Source organism: Polypterus senegalus, chromosome 11 (genome assembly GCF_016835505.1).
Source record: "Polypterus senegalus isolate Bchr_013 chromosome 11, ASM1683550v1, whole genome shotgun sequence".
Lineage (NCBI taxonomy): Eukaryota > Metazoa > Chordata > Cladistia > Polypteriformes > Polypteridae > Polypterus > Polypterus senegalus.
In genome coordinates this window covers 76,722,063-76,737,431 of record NC_053164.1, presented here as the reverse complement: position 1 = coordinate 76,737,431, position 15,369 = coordinate 76,722,063, and the positions used below count along the sequence as shown (strand labels likewise).

The 15,369-nt window shown below is 36.3% G+C and overlaps 1 protein-coding gene across 4 annotated transcripts in view; it reads left to right on the top strand.

Moving 5' to 3' along the window:
* The window catches only part of pcxa (pyruvate carboxylase a), a 596,757-nt gene that overhangs the window by 415,715 nt on the left and 165,673 nt on the right, over positions 1 to 15,369 (top strand). The window lies entirely within an intron of this gene.

The window sequence follows — 15,369 nt, the reverse complement described above, 5'->3', positions numbered from 1 at the left end:
AAGAAATAAGCAGAAATATTTGTTACTACTCTAGTAAAAGAATATTAAACATCTCAGTGATGTACAAAGGAAAAAATCATTGAGCATGAAATAAACTAAATAAAAGTTTATTCAAGTTTTTACAAAAGGAAAAAAAATATGCATTGTGCAGAAATGATCATAAGTCCAGCACAGAAGTACAAAAAGTGGCAGATTTGCATTTGGTACAGAAAACCAACAAAAGTCTTGTACCTCTTACAGTTTTACAGAAATGGTGAAAGAAGTCATTTTTAACCCCCTAGTAAGTTCCTGTTGTTTCGACAATTAACTCAGAATTGAGCGGTACCTGATGACTGGAAAGATTGAGGAGGGAAAAAAAAAATCCTGCAAGAAAAGAGGAAAAATAAAATCCCGTTATCATAAACATTTTCTCTGTCCCATGAAAAGAAAATCAAAAGCCAAAGTTTCTAGCTTCTAAAACATGAAATGGAAAGAAGATGCAGAGAACAAATATAAGACTAAATAGGTGTAGAAGGGGTTTGTGACTAGCATACCTCATCCGTGACCAGGTACAATAGGTTACTCATTTTTGACCTACTGTAACCTATTTGTTACACTGTGAAATCTTCATCTAACAATTTTATAAAGATCAGACACAGACTGCAGGACTTCCATTAGTAGGATGTTTCCAGAGTGATGGCCAAATTTTATTACGTTATAACAATGTCATATATTAAAACTGAACCAATAAAATACTATTAATGTTCAAAGCCACTAAAATGTCTGTTCTTTCAAAGCCACTGTTGTTTACTTTAGAGTTCCTTGCATGTGTGATGGTATCACTGATTTGAGCAGTCTCTTACTTTACAGTGTATGGGTAAAGGCAAGTGTTTCTACTAATTGTAGTACTGTAAGTAAACGATGTATATATCGTTTAGGATATGAATAGCTAGTAGTTCAACAAAAATCTTGTGTAGTTCTAATTTGATACAATATGAGTTCATATGATTACTCTGGATGTAGTCTTCTGAATTAGTAAACTGCTCAAAAAATTAAAGGAACACTTTGAAAACACATCAGATCTCAATGGGAAAAAGAAATCCTCCTGGATATCTATACTGATATAGACTGGGTAATGTGTTAGGAACGAAAGGATGCCACATCGTTTGATGGAAATGAAAATGATCAACCTACAGAGCCCTGAATTCAAAGACGCCCCAAAAATCAGAGTGAAAAAATTATGTGGCAGGCTAGTCCATTTTGCCAAAATTTAATTGCAGCAACTCAAAATTGTACGCAGCACTTTGTATGGCCCCTGTGTTCTTGTATACATGCCTGACAACATCGGTGCATGCTTCTAATGAGATGACAGATGGTGTTGTGGGGGATCTCCTCCCAGATCTGGACCAGAGCATCACTGAGCTCCTGGACAGTCTGAGGTGCAACCTGGTGGCATTGGATGGACCAAAACATAATGTCCCAGAGGTGTTCTATTGGATTTAGGTCAGGAAAGTGTGGTGGCCAGTCAATGGTATCAATTCCTTCATCCTCCAGGAACTGCCTACATACTCTCACCACATGAGGCCAGGAATTGTCGTGCACCAGGAGCCACTGTACCAACATAGGGTCTGACAATGGGTCCAAGGATTTCATCCTGATACCTAATGGCAGCCAAGGTGCCTTTGTCAAGCCTGTAGCGGTCTGTGTGACCCTCCATGGATATGCCTCCCCAGACAATCATTAACCCACCACCAAACTGCTCATGCTGAATGATGTTACAGGCAGCATAATGTTCTCCATGGCTTCTCCAGACCCTTTCACTTCTGTCACGTGCTCAGGGTGAACCTGCTCTCATCTGTAAAAGCACAGGGCACCAGTGGTGCATCTGCCAATTCTGGTATTCTATGGCGAATGCCAATCGAGCTGCATGCTGCTGGGCAGTGAGCTCAGGGCCCATTAGAAGACATGGGGCCCTTGGGTCACCCTCATGAAGTCTTTCTGGTTGTTTGGTCAGAGACATTCACACCAGTGGCCTGCTGGAGGTCATTTTGTAGGGCTCTGGCAGTGCTCATCCTGTTCCTCCTTGCCCAAAGGAGCAGATACTGGTCCTGCTGATGGGTTATGGACCTTCTATGGCCCTCTCCAGCTCTCCTAGAGTAACTGCTTGTCTCCTAAAATCTCCTCCATGCCCTTGAGACTGTGCAGGGAGACACAGCAAACCTTCTGGCAATGACACGTATTGATGTGCCATCCTGGAGAAGTTGGACTACCTGTGCAACCTCTGTAGGGTCCAGGTATCGCCTCTTGCTACCAGTAGTGACACTGACTGTAGCCAAATGCAAAACTAGTGAAGAAACAGTCAGAAAAGATGAGGAGGAAAAAATGTCAGTGGCCTCCACCTGTTAAACCATTCCTGTTTTGGGGGTCATCTCATTGTTGCCCCTCTAGTGCATCTGTTGTTAATTTCATTAACACCACAGCAGCTGAAACTGATTAACAACCCCCTCTGCTACTTAACTGACCAGATTAATATCCCATAAGTTTCATTGACTTTATGCTATACTCTGATTAAAAAGTGTTCCTTTAATTCTTTTGAGCAGTATATAAAGTACTTTAATCTTTCCAGGTATATTGAGCAAAACCTAGATATGTGCATTTTGATAAAAAATATACAACCATTCAACTGATATTCTTGTCAAAAATAACTTATAGTATGTATATCTTAAAACAAATGTATATTTGTTATTTTATCTGCAAGATTGTTTGAATCTTTTGTATTTCTTTGTTTTTATTTTTATTCTGTAATTTAAACTGATTGTCCCCTAAGAAATCAGTCATTGGCATTACTATCCTTCCTGCATTGCTCTTTATTAGTTCACGTCTGTCTTGTTCCTGCACAGTTATTTAGCTGGGAGTTTCATATTATCACTCAACTTCATAAGTACATCATTAGTACTCACATTTCCTCTGGTAGACTGTGTTCTGCCATAATGATGGTGCTAACTCTTCCCTGAGAAAATTAAATGTCTTGTAAACAGTGTTTCTGCCCAGGTTGACACTTTTCACTCACACACAAACACACACACACACACACATATATATATATATATATATATATATATATATAATAAAATCTATTTACTCTAATTATTGAAAACAATTTTAAATGCCTTACGTAAATCAAAGAAGATCAATACCTGAAAGCCCAAGTACATTTTTAGCCCTGGCTTATAACTGGAAAAGAAATTCACTATAAATATTTGTAAGTAGTCGATGTTTAAAAAAAATTTTGTGACAGGATGTACCTTATGAAATTTTGTTGTTTAAACTAGCAGAGTTTGGAGTCTGTCCTTATATTTTGAAAGAGCTGCTGAAATAGTTTATATTTATTACTTATTTTTTAATTGTGGAGTAATTGTGTTTTTACCTATGATTTAATGGAGTACTAATTTATTTGTATATGCATGAAACTCCTAACCAATATCTCCTAAAGAGCATGTCTGAAAGAAGTCCGTTACTAGTACTGTATGAAGATTGCTTTTATTGCTTTATGCTTACTCAATTAGCATGCTTACTGAAAACCAGTTGGTACTTTATTTGATCAATAGACCCTGCAAATATGAAGTAACTTTTTGTCCTATACTTAATAAAACATCAAATACGCACTATTAACTGAATGTGTAATATTTGTTGTTATTTGTTAATAATATTATCTTTTTTGTTTAGACAAATTATTTCTCAGCCTCTTTTGGCTGACACTGCTTCTTGAAATTAACAGTAATTTCATCATTCTATATTGCAATGATCCATTTGTTTCTTAAATTGCCAGCTTAATGCATTGTCACATAAAGGTATCTATAATGTAAGATGGGAAATGAATCATGACACCAAAATTGGTGTCCTTTGTGTTCACAAGTAATGCCTAAAGAACCAATTCATTACAGTGTGCCAAATATAGCATTTAGTATGATGATGTAAAATGTACTTTCTAAATAAAAAAAAAACTACCTTCCGGGTCCTGTGCACAGGGCTTCAGTAAGCAAATCTTACATTCTGCCATCTGTTTCCATACATGACAGTTCCTTTCCCTATGAGACCAGAACTGTTGTGATTAATCTGTCAAGTACAGAACCATAAAAGCCTTGCTTTTTTGCCTGTTACTGAAGATTGTGTTTCAAAAATCCTGCTTTGCCTTTTAGCATTCAACTGTGGCCTGGGGTTTTCTGTGGGGCTATAGTGGTCAGCACTGCTGTGCTTTTTCTTGAGATAAGAGGGAAACCCTTGAGGTGGTGTTCTGTTTAAACTGGAGCTAGTGACTCATAAGAGCTTATATTCCTGTTCCATAATTCTGCTTCACTCTAAGGTCATTTCACTTAAAGCTTTCTTTAAGTTAGAATGCATTCATGCTCCCAACCCCCATTAGACTATACATTGAACAGTAGTGACCATATAAGCTCTTCATATGGTCATCATAGCAGCTGAAAGAGATGCTCTTTGCACTTGGCATGCATCTGTATGATGAGGGTTATTTTCTTTCTTCCAAAATGTGTGATACTTAAATAAGGTGTTTATAGTAAGAAGGAATGCCTGCTCCCTGTTACTCGCTACAAAATTTCACCTGTGAATCCCTATAAGCAGCTAACCTGTGTAACTTAAAGGATCACATGCTGCTGGCAAGCAGAATTATTTTCAAGAACATGCTTCGGGATCAACAATGTAAAGATTTCCGTTTAGTGTTTTCGTAGTTCTGATTGATGTGCAGGGGCTGGCATCAGGTGTTGGCACAGGAGACCCCAGTTCTCCCTTGGGAAACTGAGTTTTATTCAAGTTGCATTTATAAAGTGAGAAAAATGTGCCATGATTTTGAATAGGGAAAACGCTACATGAACTTTTTCCACTGCAGTTGACCTATAGGACTATAGAGCAGTACTATGCTGCTATTTTTAGACTGTTTGTTCCTAATAATTAAAATGCTTTTAAGTTCGATTATGTGACGTATACACTAGTACATTATCTAGCATTATCAAAGCAGCCAGCCACTTGCAGGTGGTCTCAATGGATTTTTTCAGAGAGAATTTCTTCCTCCTCTGTACTTATTTGATTGCAGCCCCTCTCCCTTTCATTTCACGTGTGGTGTGTGCAGTAATACAATGATGACAGACATGCAGCTCCTCCAAATGTTGCTTTGTAAAGAATTGCAATAAATAAATCTAATTGGCAAATCTGAACCCACTCTCCCAGACTGTTAGGGAGATTGGATTATTAATTTGCCATGTGTTCCCTCGATGCGAGACCTAGTAAGTGACTTGATGCTTGTGAGTATTGATGTGCTGTAATGACATTGATAGACTGTTTCACAGCTCACTTGTCAGCATGCTCTGCTGCGTGATAGCATGCTTACATAAAGGTTGTGACCCTAGGTGCACAGCAATCCCCAGACTGTGTGCCCCAGAACCCATGAATGTAGATGTTCTTGAACCTGGGCAGATTTATTTTAATGGTAAATATATTGGTTGCTTTCTTAGTGTCCTACAGTTCCCAGAGCTCTTTAGTTAGATGAACCACATACATTTTTAAGAATATTTTTACTAGATGCAATAATAGCAGTATTTTGGGAATGTTATGGTATATGGTGAAAGGCTTAAGAAATGACTTTAAGGGTGTACAGTTTATACCTGAATGTATGCTTCTGTGTAAAATACATACAAGTAACACACCCACACACTTACGTTAAAAAATATATTAAGAGCCCTCCTACCAAATTCATGGTTAATGCTTTGGCATGGTTTTTCCAAGTGATCATAGCTCCTGTATACTAAAATACATGGAATAAATGTTTTTAGCATTTATGTTCCATAGTTTATTTCTTGTTTCGGGACCAAGTCAACAGGATTTTCTTTTTCCACATCCCAGTACTGTATCATGATATCATTGAATTTCCAGCATTAGAGAACACAATACCTTCAGAGGTTCATTCTTTCTAAATCAGTGTGTACCTGGCCCAGTCCTCTCTTTGGATCATAGCATGATTGATTCACATTAACCCGCCCAGGCACATCTACTGTCTCCATACTGGGTTTAGAAGCGCTTGGTGTTCTCTTCAATAGAGTCTGGCTGCATATCCACTGCAGGACCCTGTAACATTATTTGTAACAGCCACACAGGGTTCTGTCTGTCACTGGACATCTGTAGCTTGACCCTTCTCATTCTCCAAAAGGGTTTTATGTGCTTAGGTGCACCATAATTTGGCCTTTTACTGTAACTTGAGAAAAATTAAAGTTGTTCAAATGCACACTGGCTACTGAATAAATTTCCCTGCCACTTTTGCTCTACTCTTTATTGTACAAGTGTCTCTTGTCTCAGAGTCATCTTTTGGTTTAGTGTTGATCTTTGGGAAATGTATATTTTGTGTTCTGTCTACCTCTTGCTTCGCATCATTGAGAAGATCAGCTAATGTCCAGTGATCCATATTAAATTCTTGGCCTTGTCACTTTCTTTGAACTATTTAACCATTGTTCCTGTTTTCTAGCACATTTTAAAGACATTTTATATTTGCCTGCTTGCTTATTTTAAAATTAGCCCTGTGTATTTTACCATAAAATGGACTGGTATCACATCTACATTAGCTAGTGCAAGTGTAGGGTCCAAACTACCGTGACCAGGAAGTGAAATCACAGGTATTGAATGCTAAAACAAATAGCCAGTATGCTACTAATCTCAGACTTGTTAATTGAGAGGCAATAGTGGCAAGTTTTTGTTTTAACTGAGTTGTACTTTTAGCTGGGTTACATTAAATTATAGAATAATTGGAATCTTTTTTTTTTTTTTTTTTTCATCCTTTTTCTCCCCAATATTATATGTATTATTAGCAGATAATTGTCAAGGTAGTAGTATTAGATTTGTAGCGAGCCAAAGAATCACTTAAAAAATTGAGAGACAATATTCCAAAGAAACTGTACAGGCAGCTTTATGAGGGCTGGTGCAACAAAAATGAAAGTTTTGATAGCTACCTGATGGGCACATGATGAACTTGGTACTGTATTTAAAAATATATATATAAAGAAGAGATTGCAATGCCTGTTGGGTTACTTTTTCTAAGTGGTCTCTAGGTTGGACTTAGTCTTCGAAGGACATGACTTTTAGACTTGACTCCTTTTTGAGCTTAGTTCTGGAATATCAGATGAAAGGGGGGGAGCCACAAAAAAAATGTTTTTTTGACTTGTTTAGTCAATAGGTGAAATTGATCCCAGGATGGGAGTTCAAAAGTTTTGGCCTTTAACCTGGTGCACACAGATTAATCTTTACTTGCTTTCTCATTTTTAAACTGGTGTTGGTTACTGAAAAAATAATAAAGTGTTGTACTCTTCAAATTGAATCAGTATTACATGTTATTTACGGAGGCTGGTGCTTGTAAGCTGTGCTTCACGGTATTCTTTCAGACTATGTGCTAGTAAAAGATAAGCTGTGTATAGGGCAAATGAAGAGTATTACCTAACTAATAGCCCCTTTACAGAGTGTCCTGGTCTTAGGAGTATTTTGAGAAGGTGTGTGTGGGTGCTCTGTTTTACCATCGGAGCCTGCTCTGTTTTCTTCACTTTTATTCAGAGCATGGGCTGCCAAGGGCAAGGTTCTCCTCTCCTGCTGATTGACTACACAAAGAAGTGTCGAGAAAGGAATTGAATTAGCTGTAGTTCACCCATCTACCTGTCGAATCTGGAATTGATCCAACAGCAAATACTTGCAAATACATTGCAGTAGAAATGAGTGAAATGATGAATTGTTTACTCAGCGTATGCACTTATTATTTGTTATTTTTAGCCTTTTTTTTTTTTTTTCTTTTCTAAGCATAAAGCTACTGGCAAATGTTTTAAGCAAGTGTAATTTATGTGTTTAAAATTAGAATCCTGCTGCCAGCTCCACTACCACCAATAAGAAAGATGGTCATTATTGGCATATCAACTACAATTCCCTCCGGCAAGCACTCTAGTCTGCCACATCAACAGTATGCACTAAACTCATAGACTCTCCCCTAATTTTAGTACCATGAAGAAATGTCAGCCCAAATACCTGAAAGTGGGTGTGTATGAAGAAGAAAGGCTTCATGTACTGTACCTTTCTGTCATTATTGAGCCCTGCTCATAAAGAACAAGACAGTAATTTAAGTAGGATGTTTATGTGGTTATTGATGATCAGAAGGGTTATAAAAAAAGAATAAAAAAAAGACTACATTTTGTATTGGCAATTTGTCTGTTCACAGGATTATGAATTTGATTTTCAGGTTTAGTATAGCATTCATGTTTTTCATATATACAGTATGCATATTTTCAATAGTACTTTATTTTTACAATGAATCTGCAGTTTTATCTGTTTTTTATTTGTTTTGATTATTAAAAACACTAGCCAACAGCAATACGCAGATACCTGTCACTCTGTCTCATGTTTGTCATATTCCCTTTATTTCATTTAAAATGTACCTGCAATTTGACTCTTTAGCTGTCCTGTCACTGATTAGTGGTTAGCTTTCTTTGATCATTAGCTAATTATGGAGAGGGATTCCACTCCAGACATCAATACAGCACTGTCTGTGCACAGATTAGCAAGTGATTAGTAGTTAGTTGGCTTTGATCATTGACCAGTGGCTGAAAGAACTTCTTTCCATTTGCTATCCTAGTACATTGTCTGTTGGATATACTTTATTCAATTTATATTCTGCCTATATTAAAAACGTGGCAAAAATTAAAAAAAAATTTGTTAACATTTTTGAGGAAAATTTTAAAAAACAAAATGCCTCATGAATATTGGCAAGTCTGTTTTTTCCATATTCACTGAAGGTGCTGTAAGTTGAAACGTTGTAGCTACTTTAGGTCTATTTATTGTATTGATTTTCTGTTGTCTAAATGTAACTTAAAATGCACTAAAGTAAGAACTCTACATCATTATTTACGTGGCACACAAAGTTAAATACCAAAGTTAAAAAATAAAATCTTAATTGTTGTATGCCCTTTTCACAATTTATACCCAAATTGGTTTAGATGCCATAATTTGTCATAATGTGGTACTGTTTTATTTGTTTGTTTATTTTGAAGGGAGCCATTTTTGAGAATTGAACAGTTAACATTCTGCTTCATACACTTGTCAAGAAAGCAAAACTACGTCAAAAGTTAATTAGATCTTAGTTGCCTTCATCATAGGAAGCGATTTTGAAACTTGACACAAACCAAATAAGCAGTGGTGAAACTTTAGGATGTGTTAGCGACAGATGTTGGCTAGGTAAAGGAATTAATGGATTATAAGTGATTTTGAATATCTTTTAGTATACCATTGTGCATTTGAAGCTACACATGATTGATTAGGATGTTAGGAGTTCACATTGAGGCCTAAGGCAATGGTAAAACACAATTAAGCCATGTTTATTTATTTATTTATTTTCTTTTTAATAAATGCAGCTCACTTTTGACAGATGACCCAGTGGAATGATACAATGATTGCTGGGGAGTATCGCTTCTTTTAAACTTTATGGTAATATATGATGGTTCTTTTAAATTCATAGTCGATATAAGGTTATATTTTCTCGTGACAACTGTTCACATTGGTCATTGGCACTTCAAAATAATGGCAGCTGCAGAAGGAATTGTAATAGCAGTCTAAGGTCATTTTTAAAGAAATACATAGCAAAGGTTTCCCCCTTAAACAGATTATTTTTTTCCTTTCAGTGCAAGGAGATAAAAGCAATGAGCAGCAGTCTTGGTGAAGAGCATTATACAAAATTAAATTGACTTGGATAAACTCATTTTGGAAGGATTTTTTAATGCTTTACTGCATTAAGAGCAGGATGGACATTGTAAGATACAGTAAACCCTAGGAGCAGAGAGATGCGTTGTCTGTCAGAGGAACACTGATGATTAGAGCAAGCCAAAAGCAATGGATTGACATTTCAGAACAAAGAATAATGAGTTTAAGTTGCCCAGCCAAAACCTAGAAGTTAACTGAGCAGAACATCTGTGTTCACAGTAATGATCAAGTGATGAACATGTTCACCAAGTTTATGAAAACCTATCCACAGCTTCCGTTGTTACTAAAGAGGATTCCACAAAGTTTTGATTTTAAACGGTTGAAATATTAGCATGCAGAATGTAACATATATTTTGTACAATGAATTAACTGTTGTTTCACATTGTCATTTCACATTGTCTAAATTTATGGTCAATCCTGGTGTGTGTGTTTGTAAAAGCACCTTTTGCTTTAATTCACATCGAATTGCATTTTGTTAGGAGGCTAGAGACTTTATAGGAAAGGTACAACTCAACCATGTGTCATGGAAATGCTGTTGGGGAGCTACTGTTCATTCTGGTACTAATGGTTGCAATTCTGTAACAGGACAAACACTCTCAATGGAACACCTTGAGAGATGCTAGACCACCTTTTCTGTAGTGCTGAAGCTTTTGGAATTTGAACGGCAAGCATTATGTAAAATATAAAAAAAAACAAAAAAAGCTGAGGTTACAAGCCAACCCAATGCGACCCAATACAAATGTCCCCGATTATTAATCTTTTGTAAACATCCACCTGCAGAACAGCAGACGTCCAGCCTTTCCTGTTAATATAATCCCGATACTCGTCGCTTGGTGCACAAACAGGGGATTTGTGAGCTGTTGATTGCACCATACATCTGAGGTATTTTGCGTGCTGCGTAATTGCAGTACAAAATTTGCTGTGCCTCTTCCACATCAGGTAAAGTGATGTATTGCTTCATGAGTCTGGAGCATATGGCCTGACACACGCCATATACACACACCTATGTATGGTGGTTTTGCTCACACCAAAAGTCTCTGCAACAATCCTGTACTACGCTCAGGTAGCCAGTTTAAAAAGTGCAATGGCTATGCGATTCTCAGTTGGGACTGGCTCGTGTTTACTACAGTAGGAGACAACAATGGATTATTGCACTGCACAATTACACAAATGTTGACCTGCTCATCATAACATTTTGTACCCACAGCTCCTTAGTAAAATCACTGTGACTGATTTCAAAGAAATCCCTAATACATGGCCTCTGTCAAAGAGAGAGTTCGCCTTTCCTATATTGTATTCACTTGCCCTTGTCGTCTCCAATTAAAAATGAACACGTCAATTGTAGATACAATTGAAATAACAGAACCATCACCCATCACATCGTTCGCCATTTTTAATTTCAGGTAATTAAATTTTATTCTCATATAATCATTCAATTGAATTAAAGACAATTTGTGTTTTGTAGACGTTTCAGAAATGTCGATTCTATTTTGTGCGCAACTGCAATGGAAATGCGGCTACAGTTACTTTGTTCCCAAATTAGTCCTGAATATTCAAAAGAAGTTGTTAGATAATGGACTTAAGCTGGCACACACTCTCCTATTTTGTTTAAAGGCATTGTCTTCTGTTTTGGTTTTGTAACCACAAAAGTGCTACCTAATTAACTAAAACAATCTTGAGAAATCCTTTTGTAAAAAAATTGCATAATTAAGAAGAGTGGTCCATAATTTACTTTATTTTGTCTTTATATTAATTAGCAGTACAATCTGGGCCCTTATGGCATAATCATACTGATAAAACCAGGCAGTTTTAAATTAATTGATGGTGATTTTTCTATCCTGCCTAGCTTATATGTGCATTCCCACTTGTATTTTGATGTTTGAATAGAAGTGTGCTCTCTTTACCAAATGGGCTTGTCCCTAGGGAGCGTTTGACTAACTCACAAATGGGATCTTCAGAAATCCATTCAGCTAAGTTCCCTTCTGGTTATTTTACTGCTGATGAGATGATTAAAAGATTTCTTCCTAATTGCTTTAAGTCCTAAATTTGTAAATCGTATTGTAATTATTTTAATTGCACATTAAAAGACACTTTGGTTAAAGAAAAATGCTGATATTTCCTCTGATTTGTGAGGCATGTTATATGAATAAGCAATGAAATAAATCTGACAGCATGTAAAAAGATTCATCAGGGTAATTGTCTATTTTCTTGTATATCTGTCCTGTGTTTGGGCTTATTTTTTATGTGCTTAATTAATGTGTGTATATGCATTCTCCAACTTGCGTAAGCAAGTTTCATTGTTATTGGGACCCAGGGCCTATGTGAGTAGCACTGGTTGGAAGGTGACAAGCAACCAAGGCAAGGTGTCAGTGCATTAAAAGGCATGCTTGACTAATAAGGACCCCAACTGAAGTCTTGTAAATGTCATAAAGTTACAAAAGAAAGGTGGTGCTGACTTGTTTATAAATAAATGTATATCTTATTGAAAATAAGAAAAAAACAAAAGTTAATTACTTTATGGAGATTTTGGTAGAGTAACTGGTGCCTTTTAAAACGTATTGCTGCTAATTCTGCCTGTCTTTGTTGAATCTAGATTTATCATCTTGCAGTGTACTTTCCAAATTGTTGGTAGTTTTCTGGAGTCATTCTCGGTGTGATGAAGGCCGAAGGTAGCTTGAATACACATTGAATAAACTACATGACTTTTTAATCACTTATTTAGGGAAGCATTTTGGTAAATATAAGCAATTTTTTACAGCCAGGAATGTGCACAACTTACCAAGGCTTGGAATCTGAATTTATACCTTGGTAGTCTGTTAAAACTTTATATTCCGCATAAGCGGTTTAATTCAAACTTCCAAGAATTCAGTCATGCAATGCAATTTACTATGTCAATAATAAATATGAAACAATTATTTGTTCCACAGCAATCATTTGATTCAAAAACATTTTATCAGTTGGAACCCTATTTAGACTAAATGTTCATGGAGTGCATCTGTGGGTAATTTGTGTTAATAGGACAAATTTGTCAGCCTGAAGGCACATGCTTCATTTTTCTTACATATGAAAATGGAAAAATTACTTCTAAAAACTTTAATGTATTAAGAGTCGTGACCATATTTTAAAAATATTTATTTTACATGGTGGTGGTGCAGTCGAAGGATTTGGGTGTCTTGAGTAAAAGGGTTTTATAAGTTTATTTTAGTCGTTCAGCACTCTTAAAATTCTAGGAATACACATCTATAAATGTTTTTGGAAGTTTGTAATTGTTGATTACATAAAGATGTAAACAATCCTTAATTTGACCTTTTCTGTTAGATTTTTTTCATCGTGTTTGAATGTCAGCCTGCTATTCTGTTGCCACTTTAGCTTCTTATTTCTTTAAATGTGCTCTTTCTATTAAGATATGCTGATTATTTTCTTACAACCATTTAAAGACAGGAAAAAACGATTTTCAACCAGCTAAATTTATTGTGAACATCATAAGGTATCAAATTCTAAAGCTTTTATGTGATAAACATGTGTATACAGCATTAGTTGGCAGGATAAAATTGTTGACAAGCCAGTGCGTTTAATAAGGCCGATGTTGGTATCCATTAACAAACCTTAGTGAAGTTTCTAAGCATGTCGGTTGACTAGCCCATAATGGATAACAAACAAGGGAAAAACTGGTAAAACTAAATGAAACAAGGGGCAATGTTAGCAACATTTATTTAGAGTGATTTCATTGAAAGTATCTTTTTTTTATCTCAAGTGCTTAGCACTGTTGCTTGCTTGTGTCCCCATCAGCTAAGTTGTATTGCAGTAAGTCGGTAGGCTGCTTGTTTGCATTCTCTGACACTAGTATAAGATGCATATTACTATAAGTGACTGCAAAAACTTTTGTCTTAGTTTTTGCAAAAACTAGCATCTTTGTTGCATCCTTTTGTGGTTGTCATCTTAAAGGGCTAGTAAATAGTGCCTGTGTTTTACCATTGAAAATTATTTGCACCTTGACCAATTCTTAGTTTGTTTTTGGTTAAAGGTAAGGAATGTAAATGTATATATTAAGATCTGTCTATTATAAAGGGTTTTTTTTTATCCCCATGGAGAAATTTGGCTATTTACCAAAGCTGTTTAAATAAATACAAGAATAGGTAGATAAGTCAGTAAATTAATACAAGACCATTTATAAGAAGTAATTTCAGCCTTTGCGGAAGTTTTGGCCAAAAAACAAATTCTCTTAAATATTGACTTTCCATCCTTTATAACTGCTTTGTTGTTATATTCCCGTGAGGCAGAATTTGAGTTGGGTCTCTCAAAGCTCTCTTTCTTGGGTGGGGTGCAATTGCTGATATTTGTGGAGTGTATTTGGAAGATATTGTTATACTTGCTCTGTTGTTTTCACTTGATTAATTGGTGATTTATTTTTTGCTAAATAAATTGGGACTTCCACTTTTTTCGAAAAACTTTCAGAAAATGTAGTTTATTAATTTAGTGTGAAGCAATTATTGATTTTATTTAAATGGTACTAGGGAGCTCCACCCCCTGCTCTCTTTGCTCGCCCACCCCCGTGTTTGGTTTACCGGATATACAATTTAAAGAGATTATTTTCATGGGAATTGTTACATATGCATTATTTTCACTTTTACTTTAAAAACTTTTGTAAAAACAATACTTGTCCTTTATTTCTGGCCCCGTGCATGGTTGCATCTTTCTCGCCAGACGTATAATGCTGCTTGTGTTGTGAAGGGTGGGGGGGCTTTTGAACACACGCTAAGGAGATGCCGCCGGATCATCTGCTGTCTTTCTGCTACTGGCGAGTTGCCTGTTCTGCGTGTCGCATGTCATTGTTTTAAGAGCTGGGAGCACATGATGCTTGTCTGCCAAATGCAATCCAACAACTGCTAGGTTAGATGTCTGTGGACTTGTTTTAAATGATGGCTTACTGCCTTGTCTTGCATGACATTATAAAAACAATAATTGTCCTTTATTTCCTGCCCCGGGCGTGGTTAAATCTTTCTTGAAGGATGTATAACGCTTTGGGGGGGCGGCAGCAGCTGCTGTCGTGCTGCACTTCGATCATTTTAAAGCCTGTACAGCCACTCTCCTTTTTGCCACTTAGTGTCTCTGCTGTTTGTGTTGTGCTCGCTTCTCCGTGATCATAAATATACACCTGACCGAATTGTGTTTTCTTTGAAATTATACTTGTCGTTAAAGCAAGTGGCACACGGTGAGATGATTTAAGTGACAGGTTTTCAACACAACCTTTTTTATTTTTTTTTCCCCCCCTGAATCTGCTGTGATAAGAGACTAGGCTTTTCTCATGAGCAAGAATTTGAAATAATTGATCCTTTGTATCTGAGTTGCTAACTTTTAATATGAAGATACCTTGTCAAGTTTTACCTGAAAAAGACAGCTGCTATTTCTGTCTTTTTTTCCTCTTGCTTAAGTGTTTCCAGGACTACTTTCTGCACAGTCATATGCTACATGTAAACAATGAAATCTTTCAGGCAGATGGTTAGATGCTAAAAATGATGGCATCAAGTTAATTCAGGCTTTTCTGGTTTAATCTGATCCTACCCAATTATGGCCTGTTTTTTAATTTGTTTCTTTTCT